This window comes from Camelus ferus, chromosome 16, assembly GCF_009834535.1.
Source record: "Camelus ferus isolate YT-003-E chromosome 16, BCGSAC_Cfer_1.0, whole genome shotgun sequence".
Lineage (NCBI taxonomy): Eukaryota > Metazoa > Chordata > Mammalia > Artiodactyla > Camelidae > Camelus > Camelus ferus.
This window is the reverse complement of record NC_045711.1, coordinates 8,379,961-8,403,467: the sequence shown is the minus strand read 5'-3', so window position 1 is coordinate 8,403,467 and position 23,507 is coordinate 8,379,961.

The window sequence follows — 23,507 nt, the reverse complement described above, 5'->3', positions numbered from 1 at the left end:
TGAGGAGACCCAAGGATACATCAAAGAACAAATGCCCCAGAAAGGAAGTTCTCTCTGACAGCTTGGGTGGAGGAGAGAGCTGGGGAGGTTCACCTCTTCTCCGTCGAGGGTTGTGCTGGAAGCTGCTGGGGGAGGGGCAGAGATGCCAGTTCACGTCCAGACCCAGGTGAGGCTCATCCAGTCCGGACCGCTCAGCCGAGAGGAGGAAGGGCCTGAGCTGGGGAATGAAAGACCTGAACAAACCACCTGGGCAAGTGGTTGAAGCTCCTCTGAGCCTCCCTTTCCTCCTCTGCCCATTCGGGGTGACACCACATACCTCGCAGTGGGAGGTGAAAGTTCAGAGGAGCAAATATGGCAGGGGTGCACCTTCCTTACCGGGGCCAGTCGTTTTAAGCACTTGTTCTTGTAAAGAGTGAGCAGCCTGGGAGCTGTGTTCCACTAGTCTGTGCTCCTTCACATCTGCTGCTGATGCTCTGGACGATGCTACAGATTGAATATTCATGTCCCCCACCCCAAATCCATATGCTGAAATACTAGCCCCCAGTGTGATGGTATGAAGAGGTGGGGAGGGTCTTTGTGTGATTACATCATGAGGGTGGGGCCCTCATGAATGGGATTAGCGCTCCTATAAAAGAGATGCCAGAGATCTCCCTTGCCCCTTCGACCATGTGAGGTTATAACGAAAAGACAGCCATCTGTCTGTGAGGAAGCAAGGCCTCCACCAGACTCTGAATCTGCCCTTGCCATGATCTTGGACTTCCCAGTCTCCAGAACTGTGAGAAATAAACGTTTGTTGTTTATAAGCCACCTAGCCAATGGCATTTGTGTTATGGCAGCCTAAATGAGCTAAGACAGACAGAGCACACCCCCTTAGTGTTGTCCTGCAGGGCACGTCACAGGCTGAATAACAGCTTCGGCTTGATGAGAACTTGGCTCTCCACCCCACTACTTATGCCCATCTTCCGAGAGGATGCCTGATGTAGGGTCAGTGAGGTCATAGGCTTTTCATTCTGTGGGATTCAGGGCGCCTAAAGGGACGGGCTGACTGTGTGGGGTCTGGCACCCCTGGTGGTGGGTAGGTTCACAGAACAGGTCAGGGTAAGCGCGTGTGTGCGCGCGCTCGTGTGCACACGTGCACAGGCGTCTTTATGTGTGTGCATGTGTGTTCGGTGAGAAAAGCCTCGAGATGAAAAGGATCGGGGTCACTGATGGACCCCAGATTAACTCGCAGGCATGCTGAACCCCTGGGTCTAGAATGCCCACTGGTGCTACACATGCAGGGAGAAGAAGCCCGAATCACACTGGATAAATCTAAATTTTCTCATGTCATTCGACGTTATTAAAACTTAATGAGAAAAGCCTGAGCAGAGGAGAAGTCTAGCTTATTAAGCTCATTTTTTGCTCTATTTTTCATTTTAGGAAGAAAGTCAAATTCAAAGCTCACACACAACAAAGGAGTGCTCACTCCCCTTTGTGTTTTGTTTACATTGGGCTTAAATTAGGCCTAAGAAGGAGGGAATTCATTAAAATCCTGATCTGTGGTGTTGGCAAGTTGCCATCTGAAAGGCATGTATTGCTTCCTTTGACAGGGTTTAGAAGAGAAATAACAAATGCCAAAAATAAAATTAGAGTTTTGTTTGATGAGCCCATTTATAATGTTTTCCTCAGATGACAAAAAAAAAAAAAAATCACAAAATTAGAAAGATAAAGAAGAAAAGGATTAATTCTTGATAGGTTTTTTCCCCCACTTAAAATATCCCTAGACAGTGTGTGTATTATGTGTGTTTTCTTGTAGCACTTTTCTATGAGGACACACACACACACACATCCATGGACATGCGTGTATGTGGTACCATGAGCATAACACATTCATTATACATGAGTTTGTGTCCTGTTCTTTTCCACTTAATCTTATTTTCATTGCTCCTGACACTGCATATTATTTGAAAACAATTTTTCCGTGGTTGCATACTATCCATCACAGATTAGACATAAATTATCATCAATGCAAGAGTCCCCTACCATTGTCTGTGGGACGTTTCCAGTTGGTCACCATTTTAAGTAACTTCTGAGAAGTAACCGTGTTTAAATATAAATTTGGAATCAGCTGTCTCTTTAGATTCTTAGAAATGGAATTTTTATATCCAGAGACATGGTCATTTTAAGGCTTGTAGGATACTTCTTATGAAATGTCTCCCTATGAAATTTGTCATCGTGTGACTCCCGCAAGAGGGGATGTGAGCCTAGAACTCACCTCACCCTCACCAGCCTCAAACATCCTCCAATCATGCCAATCATGTGTGTCCTTTGTGCATTTTTATGCCAGGGTTAGTGTTTGCATAACTCAAATTTTATCCTTTTTAATTTAAGGCTATTAGCCCTTCATTTTGCCTGCAAATGGATTGTCCAATTTTCTATACACCTTTTGATATTGTTTTGGTGCTGGCGACAAACTACTTACTAGTTTAAAAAAATTATTTTTAGGTAGCCAGGTACAACAATTTTTTTTTTTACTGTTTCAAACTAATATGTATTCTTTGCACTTTTATTCCTTTTTCTATTATTAAAGTATAGTCAGTTACAATGTGTCAATTTCTGGTGTACAACATAATGTCCCAGTTACACACATATATATATATATATACACATACATTTTCATGTTCTTTTTCATTAAAGGTTATTTTAAGATATTGAATATAGTTCCCTGTGCTATACAGAAGAAATTTGTTTTTTTAATCTATTTTTATACATGATGGTTGACCTTTACAAATCTCAAACTCCCAAATTTATCCCTTCCTACCTGCTTTCCCTCGGTAAGCATAAAATTGTTTACTATGTTTGCAAGTCTGTTTCTGTTTTGTAGATGAGTTTATTAGTGTCTCCTATTTTCTCTTTTTTAGATTCGACATATGAGTGATATCATATGGTATTTTTCTTTCTTTTTCTGGCTTACTTCACTTAGAATGACAGTCTCCAGGTCCATCCCTGTTGCTGCAAATGACATTATTTTATTCTTTTTTATGGCTGAGTAGTATTTAATTGTATAAATATACCACAACTTCTTTATCCAGTCATCTGTTGATGAACATTTAGGTTGCTTCTTAGTTATTGTAAATAGTGCTGCTATGAACATTGGGGTGCACGTGTCTTTTCGAATTAGAGTTCCCTCCAGATATATGCACAGGAGTGGAATTGCTGGATCATACAGTAAGTCTGTGTTTAGTTTTTTGAGGAGTCTCCATACTATTTTCCATAATGGCTGCACCAAACCACATTCTCACCAGCAGTGTAGGATGGTTCCCTTTTCTCCACACCCTCTCCAGCATTTATTGTTCATGGACTTTTTAATGATGACCATTCTGACTGGTGTGAGGTGATACCTCATTGTAGTTTTGATTTGTATTTCTCTGATAATTAGTGATATTGAGCATTTTTCTTGTGCTTATTGACCATTCATATGTATTCATTGGAAAATTGCTTGTTTAGGTCTTCTGCCCATTTTTGGATTGGGTTGTTTGAAGGTTTTGTTGTTGTTGTTATTAAGTTGTATGAGCTGTTTATATATTCTGGAAATTAAACCTTTTTCAGTTGCATCATTCGCAAATATTTTCTCCTATTCTGTAGGTTGTCATTTTGTTTTGCTTATGGTTCCCATTGTTCGTTTAATTAGGTCCCATTTGTTTATTCTTGCTTTTATTTCTATTGCCTGGGTAGACTACCCTAGGAGAACATTGTTAAGATTTATGCTGGATAATGTTTTGCCTATATTTTCTTCTAGGAGGTTTATCATATCTTATATTTAAGTTTTAAGCCATTTTGAGTTTATTTTTGTGTGTGGTGTGAGGGAGTGCTCTAACTTCATTAATTTACATGCTGCTGTCCGATTTTCCCGACACGATTTACTCAAGAGACTGTCTTTTTTTTTAAAAGCCTTCTCCTGTTGCTTGTAAGTTCTCATCTATCCATCTATCTGCCAATACTTTCTTCCTGTTTTTAAATTAAAAAAAAAAAATTTAACCCACGTGAAATTAATCTTCTGGGAAGTGTGAAATACGAATCTAACTGGAGTTTTTCTAATAGATTTAACAACCTCAGTATTCGTTTCTGAGTATTCCCCTCCCTGTTGTTGGTACATTTTCTTTCACCATATATTTGATTTATTTACTATTTATTTACTACCAGCTCTCCATCCTGTTCCACTTACTCCTCTTCTGCTTTTTGCCTCTTACCCCCAAATTAAAATAGTTGGGTAACTTGTTTTGATATATTTTCTTAATCATGTCTTTATTTTATTCTTTCAGATGAAATTCAGAATCAATTTGACAAACTCCTCAGCCTATTTAATATTCCACTGAGATTGGGCTATTTGGGGAATTTTATACCTTAGTACTGGGGAGCGTGGGTTTCAAATGCAAGAATTCAAATCTACTGTTTGCTCTTTTCATGTTATGTGACCCTGGGCAAATTATTTCACCTCCTGCTAATTTCATTTTCCTCCCCTGGACTATAAGCTCCATGAAAGCAGGGTCATGGGGCTCTCATTTCATGGTGTCTCTCCAGTGTGCCACAGAATGGGCACTCAGAAAATGTGTTATGAATGAATAAATAATTGGATGAATCCATCTACAATTCATCCAGAAATATTATGAGAATATAAATTATGAGACCTAAAGTTTTTAAGTTCCTAGCATAGTGGCTGATACATGCTTAATGTTCAATATTTGGTTATTATTATCGTATTATATTTATGGTATTTAGTCCTCTTATCTGGGAATTTGGAATGTCTCTTAACTTATTCAAATACTTTTTGTGTTTCTTAGTAAGTTTCTAAGATTGATATCATGCATTTTCACTTATGCTTATTCCTAGGTATTTGGTATGCTGTTTTTTTTAAAAAAAAAATGACATTTTCAATGCATCTTTTAATTGTCATTTGTTAAAATGGCTGAAACCCCAAAACCATAGGTGTCCACCAAAGTGAGATGAACTTCACCTTCCAGGACTAACAGAGGAGACAGTGAAAATCGATTTTATGATTCTTGTCTTTTTACCTTCTCAAACATCACAAGGATTAAATTGGAGAGGTGAGGAGAGTTTGGAAATCAAGGCTTTTCAAAAGAGAGGACAGTCTGAAAGCTGCATCCGTTTCTACTCCCCCTCCTTCCTACACACAACACACATGCACTTTTGAGAAAAAGGTGCAGGTTGCCTTACCCCCTACACAAGTCAAAGGAAAGTGGATGCATTGGGACCACTCAGAGAACTGGTCGTGAGTGCCCTGGAGCTGGTGGAGTGATGGTGTGGCGTCCGACTCATGCCCCAGGAATCTACAGCATGAAGGTCTGAAGCAGCCTCAGGCAGAAAGTCGAGAGCTATGGTGGAAAGAAACTGCGTCCTCAACAGCAGATCTCAGAAACCTGTTTCTCCTGGGGGCCAGAAAGAATCAGTGGCGCTATCTGGAGCGCCAGAGAAGATCAGAGAGATGCTGAAGGTGGGCGCCAAGGGGAGCGTTCAGATGACTGTCCAAGTGTGAGTCCTCCTTGTCAGGACACAGTAGGGGTGAGAGCCTCCCCAGTGGTGGCGGCTGTGCAAAGAAGCCACTAAGTGCTCCGAGAGAGTCCCCTTTAAACATCTGAGCCCAGGGAGTGACAATGCACAATATGAACCAAGTAAGACATTTTCTGCCCTCTTGCCTCTCCTCTTTCTCCCCACCCCTGCGTCCCATTCATTTTGACTTTAGAAGAGTCAGAACTGGTGTCAGCAAGAGGCCGAGAAAGGGAAACACACACCCAAAGCTGGAAAGGGAGAGAAGATTTAACTTCAATGGAGGTTGGGACGTTGGACTGGACCGGGAATGTTTTGAGGACTAACGGGACGGAAGGCTCACCAATGATCTCAGAGAGGCCTGAACACTGTGGGTTCTGCCCTGGAGTTTATTCAAGAGAGTGGGAAAGAGCCAGCCCTCCAAAACGCAGATGCAGGAGCCGTGATGAGAACAGAAGCAAGTCATTTTCTGTTGTATCTTCCAAATTCTGATGTTCAGCACAACAGTTCCATTTGTGCACACTTTAATATTATTTTAATAATAAACAAGAAAAAATAATGAAGGGGGTCAAGCAAATTAGGAAAGTGACATTCAGTGATTTAATTGTAGAGAGTTTATACAGCAGCTGGTATGTTGTTAAGTGCCCAAAGATCAAAGCAGCGAACACTAGGGGCAGAACCTCCAGGTCATCTAGTCCATTGCTCTGTCTACAGACCGGGTTATGACTAACCCATCTGTGTCAGATGCAAATTCGCCCTATCTCAGAAACCTGTAAGGGAGATTTAATTAAATAAAATCAAACCATTTCTGAGCAGGCCCTCAGCCACCAAGAGCTCTAATGTAAATAGTGGATATTAATTATCAGGCTATAAAACTCCTGGATGCAAAGAACATAACTTTGTACAATTTTTCTCTAACTCATCCAATATTTAGCCAGGGCCTTTGTTACATCTGACGTAGAAAACATATGCCAGTCAATCCAAAGAAACTGTCAATTAATTGATTTTTTCCTTTCCAGGCACTTCAGGCTAAAGCTGAATCATTCTGTCCCCAAAGTGGCATCGAACTTTGAGAGGACCATTGGAGGATGGGCTTTCTGGTCTGCAGCTGTCCCCCTGTTATCTGATGGAGTTTGCTGGGCTATATAGCACCCTGTGTGAACTCTGGTCGTTACCTGGGTCCCTTCTGGATCTGCCAGCATTGCTCCACCCTGCCTCGCCTTTGGATGACGGGGTCACAGAGGTCCTCATTCTTCTGACCACTCTTCCCTGGGGTAAGCCATCCTCTGTCAGCCACTCTGTGCGGCTCTAACAGGCACGTGGAACTCTTGGCTATTATTCCAGGCCTCTTGGGTGTCATAAGCACCTCTGGGTGGGAAGGATGCTATCTGTTTGCCCCTTTGCCTAGACCTGCCTTATCCGCATTTACACTGTGCAGCCACTTTCCAGGCAGATGTGAAAGACTTCTCTAGCGCACTGCCACCCGCTCAGCCTATCTGGGAAGCAAGGGACAGAGCTCTTGTACTGAGGATGTGGCCTCCATCTCTGGGTTCTGTCCTGCTGTCATCTACCTTTACCAGGTTTATTCGGACTAGGGGGTGGGGCCAGGCCCATCTGGGGAATGACTGGCAGCTAAGCTCCCTCATCCTTTTCTGAAGCTTCTCCAGGCTGTCACCTTGTCCTATAGAAAGCTCTAGAGGGAATTAACTCTATACCCAGCTTCCTTCAGAGTTTTAGCCTACAAACATCCAACAAACAAACAAAAAACCATCACCAACCTCCATTTTTGCCTCAAAAATTAAAGGCCCTGAGTGGAGGGTACAGCTTAGAGTCAGAGTGCCCACTTAGCACAAGGTTCTGGGTTCTATCCCCAGTGCCTCCATCAAAATTAATAAATAAACCTAATTACCACCCCCCTCAGAAGAAATAAATAAAAGTAAAAAAAAATAAAAGGTCATAGAGTTCAAGACTAATGCCTCTGCTCTGACTTTCAAGGGTCTATTTGGAATTTTTTAACAGGAAAGAAAGAAAGAATTTGCCCCTATTCTCTCTAAGTTCTTTGTGTCTCCTGGAGATGGGGTCATGGTGCGAAGGAGGGAACCAAACTTTATTTAATATTTCTACATTTTTAATCTGTAATACATGCGTTTCAAATCTCCAGTTATCTAACATAAGTCACCACACATATACCCACTTCCTTTCTACTCAGAGCCAACAAGAAGGAAGCCAGTAGTCCTGCAATTTCCTGAGTCTAAGGTGGAGAAAGAGACACTACAGCAGGTATATACATGCCCATGAATTGCCAAAAAGCGCACCTCCAAGCAGGCTGAACTGATGGAGGTCAGCTGGGAGAGATTCTACCAGATCTGTGCTCTCCGACCTCAGAAGGATCCCTGGAAACAAAGGGCAGAAATAAAGGCAGTCTTACCCAGAGGGGATTATTGCTGAGATCAGGACCAGCTTTAAGCATCCAGAAAATTACCTGTTCACCTGCAGTTTTAATTTTATAAATCTGACCGTGTGAAACGAAAGATAAAGAAAGTCTATCTACCTAGGTTCTACATATTGGACAGTGAACACATTTTAACTTTGTAACAAACAAAACCAGATTAACATGCCTCCAACCTGAAATGACTTTGGAATTGTCAGGAAAGTGAACTGGGGAGAGCAAGGTCCCCACCTCTATTTAGTAGTCACTTTGTGGTGTCTTAATTAAAGTTTCCCCTGAACTTCAAGGAGGTAAGCTTTGACTGTAAGGCATCACGTGAGCAAAATTCTCCAACAATCACAATGTAAATAGGGAGAAATAATCTCCGGGTCTTTCCAAGATAAAAGGAAAATGGAATTCTTTCCTACCATATATTCTCCATTAGAAGGACTAACATGAAATTAGATTTATTTGGGGTTCTTGTTCCACAAAGCAGATTTAGACATTCCCAGCAGAATCACTGGTCCCTGAATTCTCTGGTCTCCTGCTTTCTTGTGGCAGGTCCTGGAAGAGGGAGGATTCATTCATTTGCTTTTTGCTGCTGGCTTGGCATTCTGCCGTGTTGTCATGTGAGATCAGTTTGCTTTGTGGTGACCTTGACCATCAGATTTTTTCTTTGCTACATTCTTAACCCCAGGCCACCACTGCATAGCTTGTCCTTCCTACTGCCAGTGAAATAGGGGAAGTTCTCTCTCCGGCAATAACAAAACTTCTTTACAAGCAACCCCAGAGAGTAGCCTGGCTCTCGCCATTGACATTCAATTATTCCACATGCATTCAACAAATATTTAACCAGCAGCTACCACATGCCAGGCCCTGGGGTTGGAACAAGACAATGACAGTCACTGACTTGGTGGAGCACAGAATCTAATACTGCACTTTTCTTCCTCCTTTTCCAGTAAACTTCAGAAAGTTGCAGGTGCTGAGGGACATCTGGGTGGCCCTTTCCAGACTGGTGCTCAAAAGCACTGGTCCCCACCAGTGGTTACTCAGCACCTCAGAACCTTCTTACCTCTCTGTCTTGGAACAACCATCCTGCCCACCCAGGCACTTCCCCCAAAGACCTTTTTCAATTACCCATATCACAAAAACCAACTCTCCATTCTATTTCTTATCATTTTTCTTCAAAGGAGTTGAGGACCATAAGGAAAATGGAATTTTATCAGCTCTAGTGGACCAGAGTTATATTGATAATAGGTGAGTGGATATGAAGGAATGGCCAACCTTAAAGTCGACTATTCATGTTATAAAAAACTTCATAGGCAGTGGATGGTTGAAGTTCATGGCTGAAATAATAAATGGAGGATGTACTTTGTACCCTTTGCACACTTTTGCTCATACCTGAGTGGTAAGGTGTTAGCGACTTTAGAAAAGATCAGTCTTATACCTCCCTTCCCATACAATTTTAAGTAACTAATTTTTTTTAAAAGTTTTTCTGGGGGAAGGAAATTAGGTTTATTTACTGGAAGTACTGGGGATTGAACCATGCGCTCTACCTCTTAGCTACACCCTGCCCCTCTCCCCTGCTATACAGTTTATCTACTACTTAGGGAGCTTTGAAAGTGGGAATACTTAAACAGAACTGGGATGAAATATAGTGACTCTCCAGCTTAAAGAGAAAAGGGACCCAGTTAGCTTCCTTACCCCTTTCTCTTCAGGGTATTGCTTTTATCCTTCCCTAAAATCCTGCATGGCAGGGACAACCAGAATTCTGTGTTTTCTGAAGGAGTTTCCTAGTCAAAAACTAGTCAGTAGTCCAAGCTATAATTTCACCTCATCCCATATTTGCATACTCTACTCATGCTGAGAGAGACGTCTGTGGTTCTGAGTCTCATTCTCTAGGATGAGGAGGCTGGAACGTCTGGTCTCAAGGAGGCTAGAAGGGGAGGAAGCTGGGAAAGGAGCTGGTTTTCAATCACTGGTCAACCAGTCCATACCGCAGACCACCCACCACCAAAGGAGGCCAATGACAAACACCTTTGGTTAGGGTCAAATCAGGCTCATTTCTCCTGCCTATCTTGAAAGTATGCCTTTGCATCTTATGGAATGTAGGTTTTATGGTTGGAGAAGGATGTGTGCAGAAATCGGCGGGGACTGAGGAAGATATTGCAACATGGCTAGGGCAGGGTCTGAACAATTATAAACCTTTGTGAAAGTGTGGTCCTATGAGCTGTCATTAATTTGTTTACTCCCGCAATGTGAGTGTGCTCACGAGGTCAGTAAAATCAACTGAGGATAGACAGAACCATGTTATCCAGGGATCTCCAAGGACTAACAGCTGCAAATAGGACATCCCTGCAATGACAACAAAAGAGAGAGTTGGCATGACAGCCTTGAATGCACAGGTGTAGAAAACATGCCTAGAATGTATCCTGTTCTCTGCAGTGATTTCTTGACTAAAGGCAGAATCATCCAAGTGGAAGGAACAAAGAAATGCACCTGAGAATTCTGACAGTTTGTCAGCAAAATCAATGCAGAAATATCCTGGACAAAGGGAAAAGGCACATTGGTCCCAGCCTACTTGATATTAACCTATCTAAAAGAAGACTATAGTGAGAGAAAAGGGTTGGCTAGCTAAAAAAGTGTAGAAAAATGGGGATCCAAGAGACAAAACTTGGCCTTGTGTGCTCAGTATCCAGGAGAGAGATTGTAAATCTGGAAGATTCGACATAGTGTGCACATATTTCAAAAGGACACAGAGTGTGTTGGTTAGGAACACCTCTACCGTCAGACTGACCTATTTTGAACACCAGGACCCTACCTTATCTACTTATTTACTGATACACTTGCCTAATTACTGTATTGAACAAGATACTTAAATTCTCTGAGCCTCGGTTTCTTAATATGTAAAATCGAGATAATATTAATAGTTCCTAGTTGCCCCATCTTCCCAGGCACATAGTAAGACTACATTTCCCAACCTCTTCCTGAAGTTTTAGGAGTGGCCATGTGACAGATTTGTACCCAGTGGAATATGAGCAGAAGTGGTGTGCAATTCCTCCAGGCCTGACCCATTAAAAACTTCCTATGTTTCATTTTCCATCCTCTTTACTTTCCCACTGATGGGATGTGGCAAAACTCCCAACATTTTAGGGACCTGAATGACTGGGTGGAGCAGAGTCCCTTTACCAATCTGGGACCACTTTAGTTTATTTGTAGGAGAAAAAAATCAGTTCTATAGGGTAAACTATTATTTCTTTTGGGGACTTATTTGATACAGCAGCTAGTCATCTTAACTAGTACACTACTAATTGTTTTGTTGAATAAAAAGAGAAGACTCCATGTAGAACCTATGGGATGGTGCCTAGTTACACAGAAAGTGCTTAAAATTTGTAGCTATTATTTTCATTCGGAGCCAGACCAGACTCCTCAAAGGCTGGTGCAAGTTTGAAAGTGGAAAAATTGCTAAGAGAGACTCAGCTGATGTTTCTTTGTTTTTCAATTGCTGTATTAGCCAAAAAGCACCACACAAGGTATACATGAGATGATGAATATAGGCTGGCATGACTGAGCAGGTCTCCAATAGCTCCCTTGCTTCTCAAAGATATAACAAGATGAGATGGGCTCACAGCCCACACAGAGCAAGGGGATTGTCAAGTTAGAAGAGCCTGGAACTACATACTCATTGTCTTCATCCCTTTCAGCTTGGGGTAAGGAGGTGAAGTGGGGAAAGAGGCTACATCACATCCTTTCTCTAAGATGTCATTTGAGTTTAGGTTACACTTTTTGTTGAACCCCAGTTATATATTCTCACTTCCATATTTCATGTCTTACCATTCCACTGGGTCTATCCACAGACTATCACCTACCGCATTCTACCATCTTTCTTCCTTGTACAAATTCCTTGTTTCCAAACTAAGATGTATTCCAGTTAGCTTTCCTGGCCTCTGTAACTGAAAACTAAAGCCCAGGAGTGAGGACACAAGCACTGACAAAGGAAAAGGAAATTCATATTACCAATGCATTGTGACCATAATCAATTATCTGCCAGCCATGCACCAGTCACTCTGTATCCCCCATCCTGCATTATTTTTTCTTGGCATTTACAAGTATCTGAAATTTCACCTTTAACATATTTGCTTACTTATTTATTAACTGCCTCTTCCTACTGATGAAAGCTTATGAGGACAGAGAATTTAGCCTGTTGCTGCGGTACCCCAGCATCCAGAACAATGCCACTCACAAAGTAGATACAAAGTGGTTTTTTTTCCCAAATAGATAAATGAATGTGTTGAATGAATGGATGTTTGTCATAGCTTGGTTTTCCTGAATCTTTTCAATTATGGGTGACTGATCAAAGAGTTTCTAGACCGAAAAACCTAAAGACTGGGTCCCAGATCAGATCTGGTGCCAAGATCAGGTTACTTTGTGGGTATTTGTTTGGGTATCCAGACAGCTGGAGTCTTTAAGCCAAGTGATTCTACACAACCACAAGATCATTTGGGAATGGAAATTTGTACATCACCTCTGTGGAGGTGAACCTAGCTTATTGTGATTCAATCATGTTGCAATTCATTACTCCCTGTTCTGGTTGTCAGGAAAAGACTACAGCTCTTGGGATCCCTTAGCCTAGAGGAGAAAATGGTATGATGTGATCCAATCTGCTCAGTAAAACAAGCCTTTTCAAATCCATCTCATGTCTTTCTTGGTTAGGGTCATTAAACTGATGGATCTAGGGAAACGTTCTACAATAAAGGATTTGGTGGGGTCTCTGAGGTTATCCTCACAGACAGAAGGAAAAAGGAAAGTGAATTGGCATATGGTTGAATGACCATCCCTGGAGGACGCAGGAGGGCTCTTTGGTGATGGGTTTTAATGGATTTGGTAGGAGTACCTGGAATGCACGCTGATCAAATCACACACAGATCTAGGAATAGGCATTAACACATGGGTGACAGAACCAGGTTCCATAAACACCTTATTGAGCTATAACAATGAACCTAATATAACAAGATTGAATTTAACAGAGACACATGGCAAGCCATGTACTTGAGTTTAACAAATCAATCACACACCTGACCCAGCTAAGTTCTTTTAAACCATCCAAGCCACTCCCAAGCGGTACAGCCAATTTCCTGGAAAACTCAGTCCCTGATACCTTACAGAGCTGAAGTCTGGAGCCCTATTGCCCAAGGTCACAGCTAATTCATTCCTTGACCCAGTCTGTTACCACAGCTCCTGACCTCTTACTCCATTCCTTGGCTTTGGCTGAACACTTGCCCTTTGGCTCTGACCATAGGCCCCTTCTGCTGCTATGATCCCATTTCCTGGCTTGGACCTCTTCTGGTTTACACTCCAACCACTCTGAGCCCAGCCTCTGGGAACCATACCAGCACCTCCCCTGAGCACAGAGAGCTTAAGGACAGACAGCTTCAAGCACTGACCAGTCTTAGCATCCATGAATACAAGTAAGCACAAAAGTGTGTGTGTGTGTATATATATATATATATATATATATACACACACACAGATATATATACACACACACACATATCTTCGTTCTTTTTCTTTCATTCTATACATATATATGTTTATAAAAATTCATTCATACTTTATTGCCACTTTTTTTGTACTTTACAATATATTAAGATGTTTCGACCACAGAAAGAAATATCTGCCTATGGCATGTTCATTGAAGAATGCATGTTAGAACTTTTAGAAAGTATAAATATAGAGAGGGTTGGGTTTTTTTTTTTCTAAACTTTAAGAAAATATCATGCATCATTCCTTGCTGATTTCAATAATTTTCTTTTTTGAGGAAAATATAAATGATTAAAAGTGGTTCAAAAGGATGTCCACTGAGCTGGGTCTCTAGCTTGAGGCTCTCTGGATGGTGACCCTTGTCCACCTGGTCATACATCCATAGTGGGACATGCAGTTATTTTGTTGGTATGTTTCTCAAGGGCAATCAGATATCTTGGGGAGCATTTCATTATTGCCCAGTTTTCTTTGATAAGGACTTGATTTTCTAAGAACTGAAATGCGTCAGGATCCAGCCATGTCATTCAAGGCCTGCCCTAACATTCCCTCCTGCCACGCCACCTTGGTATGTTTTCCATCTTCTCTCTAGGGGAGAGGAAGTTGCCCTCCATTTGCTGTACTCCGATCCCTCTCTCCTCTGTGAGTTATGTCAGGTGCTGGCTTGGGGAGGTGCCAGAGAATAATAAATGCTGTTTTCAAACTGGCTCAGGAGTTGGTCATTCTTGTGATTTCGGGCTGGTTTCCAACCTGTTTGCTGAAGTAGGAGGAAAGACAGAGTTCCCAGGGAATGCCATCCACTCGCCACCTTCCCAGACTCGTTGTGGGCCTCGCAGATCATTTCAGCTTCTCTGTCTGAAAAGGAACCGGAGAAAAGGTGAGCTGTGACATCACTTGGAGCCCTTCCACTGTCTCTGCCTGACCCCGCCTTCCTCTCATGAGGCAGCAAAACCAAAATCCCCGAAGTTACCTAAGTCATCAGTGACCCACTTAGTCTTCTGGGGAAGGACACCTCTCAGGTTCTGGGAAGAATGGGATAGAGCTCAAAACAGCCTTTCGGAGTATGTGCACAAGCCACACTAACGTACTCCCACTCCCCATCCAGACCTGGGGGGTCTGCCTCTGTGCCTTTCTCCCACTAGGTCCTCTGTGTGGAGCCCCTTCCCCAGCTCTGGAGGGCTGACCTTGCTTCTGGTACCAGCTGAGAGCAAGCCTGCACCAGGAAGCACCCCTAATTTCCCCTTCACAGGTACCTAGCTCACGTGGTCCTCTCTCTTTCACCCTTTGTTATACTTACAAATGTAGATGCCTTAACTCCCTCACGAGACCACAGGCTTCTGTGTGGCACAGACAATGGCAGATTCACCTTTATTTCCCCAGAGGCGCTCAGCAAATCAATGAAGGATGGGTTATTACCCTAAAAGCTGCCTGAGTCCCTGGTGCCCTGGGAAACCTGCTTCCTTCTGTTTCTTCTGGGACACATCAGAAGCTATCTCTCTTTTGAAACGCACTCAGTTCCTGCCACCTTCAGATCCTCTTGCTCCCAGGAGCACCCCTCGACTGAGTTCTCTTTCTCAGAATCAGAGAGAGATCTGTGGGTGCTTCCCCAGCACATGCCCGTGTTCTGCACACTCACCTAATGCCACCTCGACCTGCAGGCAGAGAAGCCACCAACAGCAGCTCTTCCATGGCCCCCCATTCCCTCCGCCATGTATACCCATTGGGGGCCCCTCTCCAGCCACTTTAGGGAAGAACCTGAGGCTACCGCGGGTGTACCCGCCTCCCTGGGAGGCGGCTTAGATGGTGGAATTTGCAGTGGTCCAGGAGTTGAAAACCCAGGATCCCGTCTTGACTTTTTCTGACTGATTTCTTGAAGACCTACTTCTCTCCCAGATTTCTTCTCTATAAAAATAAAATCAGTGCCTCACAAACTTTTCCAGCCTCATCACCCTTCAAGTGAAATCTTATATAAAAATGAGAACATATAAAATAAATAAAAACAGAGCTGTCCTGATTGCAATTGAAAGGGATGTGGCTTAATCATCCCTTTGAAAGGGATGTGGCTTAATCATCCCTTCTCCCCCTGTTTCCTCACCTCCAGCTTCTCCTGTGAGAGCCCCTGGGAACCTCCAGTGGCTCACAAGACAGTTTGAAGCCATTGAATAGATGGTCCCTAAGGAGCCCCCCTAACGTGTGTTTCTGATCCACGGCATGGACAGCAGCAACAGCCTGACACGGAGGGGAGTCAAGGGCAGCAAATGTCCTTACTGAGGAGACGCTGAGGTCTACCTGGGAACATGGTCCCCGTGTGCAGATGACCACCACGTACCAACATCCCAGGCCTCTCCATGTATGTGGCTGCTTAAGGGCAGGGCTGTGTTACTTTACCAATTCATGCACAACATTTTCTCACCACTTAGCACTGTGGCTGGAGCAAAGCTGCCATTTCTCTACCACCTTCCAGGACTCTCAGTAAGTATGGGTCGCCCTCCCTGCCTCCTTTGACAGAACATGAATTCTACCTTGCTTTGCATCTAGACTTGCTGGTTATGTGTCAGTCTTGTTACCATGGTATAAGATACTTGAGGGCCTGGATAGCATCCTACTCACCTCTGCACCCCAACCAGGCAAAGAGGACAGAATGAGCCGAGGGCAAAAACTGGGGGGGTCAACCTAGAGGTGTTCAGAAAACAGCAGAAGGGCCAGCAGTGGGAAGTCTAAGTGGGTAGAGTTTTAATGGTGGGTGTGGGTTGGAATGCAGTGCCAGACTCGGGTGGGCAACAGGAAGACTGCAGAAGACAGGACAGTGCTGAGGTCCTAAGTGTGGGCTCTGGGGTTCCAGCGACCAGCAGTGTAACTTCTCTGTGCCTCAACTCATCCTTTGTTGACCGGAGTGGAGGATGTCACTCACCTCATAGGGTTTTTTTGAGGATGAATAATACAGTACATGCTGAGTAGTTAGCACAGTGCCTGGCACACAATAAGTTGTTGTTGTTGTTATTATTATTATTATTATTGTTATTATTATTATTATTAGCTATTATTAGCTATATTATTATTAGCTATTGTTTCACTAATTTTGGATGCCGTTCATAGAACATTTCCCCAAAGCAGCAGCAATTTCACAGAAATATTTGGTTGGTAAACACCCTCTGGGGGCTCTAAAAATAGCTATGAAAGGAAGACTCTTGATAAACTACTTATAAGTAGGTGGCAATATCTCAGTCAGTTAGGGCTGCTACGACAAAACACCAAACACCACAGACTGGGTGGCTTAGAGGCAACAGAAATGTATTGCCCACAGCCCTGGAGGCTGGAAGCCGAAGATCGAGGTGACAGCATGGCTGCCTTTGGTGAGGGCCCCCTTCCTGTTCATGGCCCACAACTTCTGTGTCCTCACAGGCGGCAGGGCGAGGGTGCTCTCCGGAGCCTCTCTTCTAAAGCACTAATCCCACCGGTGAGAGTCCCACCCTCATGACCAAGCCACCTCCGAAGGACCCAACTCCTAATACAGTCATCTTTGGGGAGAGAATTTCAACCCATGAATTTTAGGGAGACACAGACATTCAGACTATAGCAGGGAAGGTGTGCAGACATAAAAAGAAAAACACACTTAGGAATGAACAGGCATGCCTGACTTTGTCTCTCTCTCTCTCTCTCTCATACACACACACACACACACACACACACACAATCTTCTTCAAGTGTCCCTCTGATAGAATTCTGCAAACACTATGTCGCAGTAAGCTCTGTCCCTTGCCTCTGTCCCTCTAGAGATGGTTCCTGAGCCAATTTGGAGAAAGGTACTCTCATCACTGTTTCCCTTGAGAAGCCTGTGGTTGCTTGAGATGAGGAAAGCCTGTAATAAAATGTTGTGCATGAATTGGTAAAGTAACAAGTATTACTGTGGACAATGGAGTACAAGAAACAATGTCCTTGTTCATTTATTCAGGCCCTCGAATTTATACTTCTCTTGTTTTGTTACACACCAAATCCCTCCTTTACAAAGCAGAAGCGGATCTATATGTGAAATCAACACATCCCACTTCATTAACCAGGTTTATAAAAATAAGCACATTTTCCTGTTAATAAAATCTGTATGACTCTACCCTGGCTGCTGAGAGACTATTCCTCCCTGCCCTTCTCTGTGTTTCCAGGTTGTTGGGAGAATTAAATAAGTTATTACAAGGAAAGTGCTTACACTAGTGTCTAGCTCAATTCTAACAGCACAGCAGGCACTCAATAAATATTTTTTGCTATTGTTATTTCTGCCATCAATATCATTTTTCAGTTTGCCTGTTGGAGTCTGTGAACTTGGTGAACCAAATTGAGGAAAAGGATGTCGCCTGCACAGTTGTTGTTGAAACTCTTCACAATATTCCGGCTCCCTCGTCTTGTATTCACAGCACCAGGGAGAACTATACCCACTCAGCTGCTAGTGGTTGGGTGGGGCTGTGGGACTAGTTCTGGCCACTGGGTTGTGAGTGAGAGTAATGCATCCTGTCACCTCCAGGCTGGAGCATTTAACTGCTGATGCAGAAGATGCCTGGGGACCAGTAATGTTTCAAATGAGGGTTGCTCCTTCTATCTCTGTCCTCAACTGAGAACAAAGACAGGATGGAGCCTCAGAGCTCCTGCTAGCCTGCAATGGATATACAGTATGAGCAAGAAATCATCTCTCTTTTAAGCCACTGGGACTTGGGCTTGTTTGTTACTATGACCCACCTTATCCTATCCTAACTGATACACACCAGTAACTTGATTATCTGAACACAAGCTGTTGTATGGCAAGTACATCGCCGAAGAAGGAGGCCATGGCTTATTGACAATCCAAAAAGGTTCTTTACCAGGGGCTCTTTTTGCCACAGCATTTCCCAGGGGCTTTTTTGGGGGGAAAATACACAGCACAAGGGAAAATAAGGCTCCTTCTTCATGTGTTCTGCTCATCTGTGAGCTCCCAACGTTATGGTCATTTTTTGCTAACAATGCTAACATTCACTTGGTAATAAAATGGCCCAGCCTAGACCACATGCTTCATCCTCAATTGGACAATCAAGGTCCTGTCCCCAACTACACCACCTCTCCATCACTGTGACATTTTGGTATCCTTTTCTACCGATCGGTTTTAGTCGCTACCATCTAAATCATCAGAAAATTTCAAACAATTTTGAACATCAAAAGGGAAAGAAAAAGGGAGTTTCCAGCCCTTTCAAAACTTGGCTCCTTATGCAAATATGCTCAACCCTACCTGGTAATCTTTAAGCTTTCTATACTGGGGTAATGGGTAGCTTTGTCACGCCCAAAATATATATCCTGATTCCCACACATCAGACATCTGGTCCTTTCTCCTGGCCCTTCATAGCACTGGGCACAAACCCCTGTTGACCACTTCCCAGGACCTTTGCAGTTCTGTTTTCAGGCCTGTCTCCAAGAGGACTGTGACATCTTTGTTGTTGTTGTTGTTGTTGTTGTTGTTGTTGTTGTTGTTGTTTTGGTTTTGTTTTTTATTATTTGAGATTTAAATACATCTCCTTTCCCTACTCCAACTGCTTAATGCAATGCCTGGCTTATGGGGTGGTGGGTGAGTGCCTCACCTCTGAAGACCCAGCTCAGATGTCACATCCTATTGGAAAGCCTTTTCTTGGCCTCCTCTACCTCCCACTCACAGCCAACTGTGATAGAGGGAGCCATTCACACTCTTGTGACCCCCTGACTCCGATAAACTTTTGCACTGGCTTATTGCCCTTATTTGTTTACACGCTTGTCTCCTCCTTATAGGATGGAATTTCCTGGAAAGCAAGACTTTCAGTGATTTTTGTTTATTTTCATCATAGTCCTAATGACTAATGCATCCCTGGTCTACCCTTGCAGACCATTAACGCATGTATGTTTAATTATCAGGTGAACAGACAGCTTATATCTCCTCATAAATTCACACAGCTAGTTAATAATCCAAAGTCTAGAGTACAATTTGGGCTGTAAGGATGGGTGAGAAAGATTTTCAAAAGAAATAGAAAGAGGGAAAAACAGACAAATAAATACATGGATGTGAGTCAAAATCAACATTTACCAATGCCCACTAGTAAGACTTCCTTGATATACAGTGAGTCTTAAAAGTCTCAGACGGACACTTAGAGGTTTCTAGTTTTGACCTGTCCAGAACACAAGACAAAGACAGTGGCACACCATTCTGGTAAAGTTGCAAGGCCCCACGTGAGTGCCTCGTCAAGCTGCGCACCCTAGCAGCTTCAGTTGCCTCGATGCAATCCTGCTCCAGCTCTTGAGAGTGTGTCTTGATGTTGAATGGACAGTGATTGAATATGGAAGATGTGCTGGAGGAGAAACTTCCCTTTGTGTGTCATGTACGCGGTAATGACGCAGCAGACCCCAAACATGGTGGATGTATTTGGAGCCATTCCTGACTACTCCTCCCTCTCCTTCCCCAGTCAAGCGGTGGTGAGCCGTCTTTTCATCCTGACAGGAGGCAGACCAGAACAGAACAGGAAGTGCATGGCAGGTGCTGTGGGGGGACTTCCATTGGCTGACTGATCTGTGAGCACATGGCAAAGACCCTTGGGTACTCTTTGATATAACTGGTGAGATATGAAAAGGATGAGCAGGTGGGAGCAGGAGCCAGTGCAATTTAAATAATTATTATGCATCTATACCCACAAGAGCTATAAACCTGGAGAAACCAGTGTCTTATGTTCCAACATCATCTCTCACTGCTCTCCAACACAACCCTCCATGCCAATACATCTAATGTCTAATCTTGAGAATACTGAATTCATTTCTGCCTCCACTCCTTTACTCATATGGTGTCCAGCCAACTAGGCAGCCCTTCCCGTCTCCTCTGTCGATGTGACCTAATCTGAGCAATCCTTCAAGGCTCTCTTCTGTTATCTTTTTAAACTAACCTCCACCTATATGGGCCCTCTCTGCTGTGAATATCTGCCACATGGCCCTATCATCCACTTAGGCACTTAACTACATGCTGTCTCCAGTCAGAATGGCCACCACTAAAAAGTCTACAAATAATAAATGCTGGAGAGGATGTGGAGAAAAAGGAACCCTCCTACCTTGTTGGTGGCAATGTAGTTTGGTAAAGCCACTATGGAGGACAGTATGGAGGCTCCTTAAAAACTAAAAAGAGGCTTACCATATGATCCAGCAATCCCACTCCTGGGCATATATCCAGAGAAAACTATAATTCAAAAAGATACAGGCACTCCAATGTTCATAGCAGCATTATTTACAATAGCTAAGACATGGAAACAACCTAAATGTCCATCAACAGATGACTGGATAAAGAAGATATGGTATATGTCTGCAACGGAATATTACTCAGCCATAAAAAGAATGAAATAATACTGTTTGCAGCAAACTGGATGGACCTAGAGATTATCATATTGAGTGAAGTAAGTCAGACAGAGAAAGACAAATATCATATGATATCACTTATAAGTGGAATCTAAAAAAAAAAGCTACAATTTCTGTTTAGAAACCAAAAACAAACTCACAGACATAGAAAACAAATTATGCTTATGAAAGGGAAAAGGGCAGGGAGGGATAAATTAGAGGTTGTGGATTAACAGATACACATTACTATACATAAAATAAATAAATAAGAAGGACTTACTGTATATGTATAGCACAGGGAACTATTTTCAATTTCTTGTAGTAACATACAATGGAAAAGAATCTGAAAAGAAAAAAATATGTATATGTACATATAAAACTGAATCACTTTGCTGTACACCTGAAATTAACACTGTAAATCAATTACACTTCAATACACTTCAATAAAAAATTTTTTTAATTGCATGCTATCTCATATCATTGTTTTTAACGTTTTCCAAGTGTCTATCTTGTTTGCCTAACTTGACTATATTCCCTTTGAGTTCCAGGGTCATGAATGTCTTCCATTTTTTCTCCAAGAGCCCTTGTGCTTCTACATACGGTAGGAATCTTTTATCGGATGTGTGGATGAAGAAATAGCACCTAAGTGTAATATTTGCATACCTCCCTTATATGATTCTACCAAAATGACATCACAATCTCTCACCATAACTTGAATTGTTTTCTAGTACTGGAGATAGATTTTCCCTGATGTACTGATGCTCTTACTTATTCCCTCACTGGAAAGGGGTACGTTGCAGGTAAAACTGCAAATACACTGGCTGCATAATTTGGGGGCAAACCAAGATCTGTCACTCCCCCCACACCTGGAGAAAGGGACAGTAATCGCATCAGCAGTAACAGAAGTGATGTGAGGGGCGCTGTGTTTGCCTCAACGTCTGTATCCAGTTTGTTTGCTTGTTGGTTCTCTTTAGCTCCCCTCCAAGCACATGTGATAAAAGATGAACCCAAGTAAATCAGCATAATCCCAACTCCTATTACCCTTACTGGTTCAGATGTGGGCACTTGCCCCAATTCAGGCCAGTGAGTATGGGGAGGATGTTTGCTTGCTAACTCTGGGAAAGAAGCATTTTTATTAAGTAAGACATTCCTAAAGCTTTAGACAAAATTGACATCTTGGGAGGCATGGCAGACAGTTGGAAAGAAACCAGCTCCTGGCAACATCAGTGAGCTGCTTATACTACCCTCGAAGTCCACCCTATCCTGAACTTCAGTTAAACGAGCTTCCTGTTCCAGCCACTGAGAGTTGGATTTTCTGTCACTTGCAACCAAGCATATTATAAATTATACCTATAATAACTACAATTACAATAATGTCTGTATTACAAAGTGGAGAGTATTTGGGAGAGTAAAGGTTAATCACAGATGCAAAACTGCTGTGTAGGCTTTATCATGCAAATATTTGTTGCTTAGAGTCCCTCTGTCAAGAGGTCTTCCCTTAAGACATACAACTTGGAGAGGATTTTAAAGATGCAGAAGCCTTGTTGGGTGGTTATCTTGGGAGCTAAAAATTTTTTTCTCAACGGAGTTTATCAGAAAGCTTGAAACATTAAAATACAAGCTGAACATGACAAAGTTTCTAGAAGGAAATAATTTACATAAAACCTGGTGCCCAGCACACAGCAAGTGCTAAGTAACTCGTTGCTTTTTCAATTTTATTTTTATTTTAAGAAATAAACTGATCATACAGGGTACACTTGTTACCAAAGTGTGTAAATGTGGAGTCAGTCTCTCTCCTTCCCCCGACCCTTCAGTCATCCAATTCTTTTGCATTTCTGGGGCATATCTCCAGAGCTACTCCATACATTTACGAATATATAATTTTTCTTTACATAAACATTGGCATCCCATGCATACTGTTGTGCTGCATTTTATCTTTTTTATCACATAATGTATTTTGGCGTTCTGTCCTTATCTGTCTATAAGGCTGTCCATTTCTTTTTAACCCCTGCAGAGAACTCCAAACATAGCCCAAACGTAATTTCTGTTTCCATGAATTTGACCAGATGTATCGTTGGACATTTTCAGCGTTTCCCATCGTCTGCGATGTTAAGCACCGTATGTCATGATTATCCTTCTAAGGAGACATTTCACAAGTGGGAGCCCATCTGCAGCATAAATTCTGAGCCGTGGAACTGCTGATTCAAAGGGCTTCTGTACAGTAACTTTGTTTTCATTTTTGAATTCATGAATGTTAAATGCGATGAATTCGCGGGCAGCCCCGCGGGGCGCCCAGGCAGCTCTGCAAAGCTGCACGCTCAATGCTGGGGTGATTGCGGGAGCCTCAGAGCGCGCTCCGGGTCCCGCCGCGCAGGACCGCGCCCCGCCCGGCACCCACCGCCCCGCACCCGCCCTGCCCCCCGGCTCCCCGGCCCCGCCACCCCGCCCCGCGCGCCCCGCGGGCAGCAGCGGCCCAGGAGCGGCACGTGCGATTCCACGTGAGGCTCCCGGCGGCGCGCAGAGGGCGAGTGCGCCTGCGCCGGCCGCGGGAAAAGTAGGTCAGACTCCTCCTGTCACGTGACCCGCTCCCCTCAGCTACCCCGGCACCTCCCGCCCGGGCGCAGCCGGCAGGCGCTCC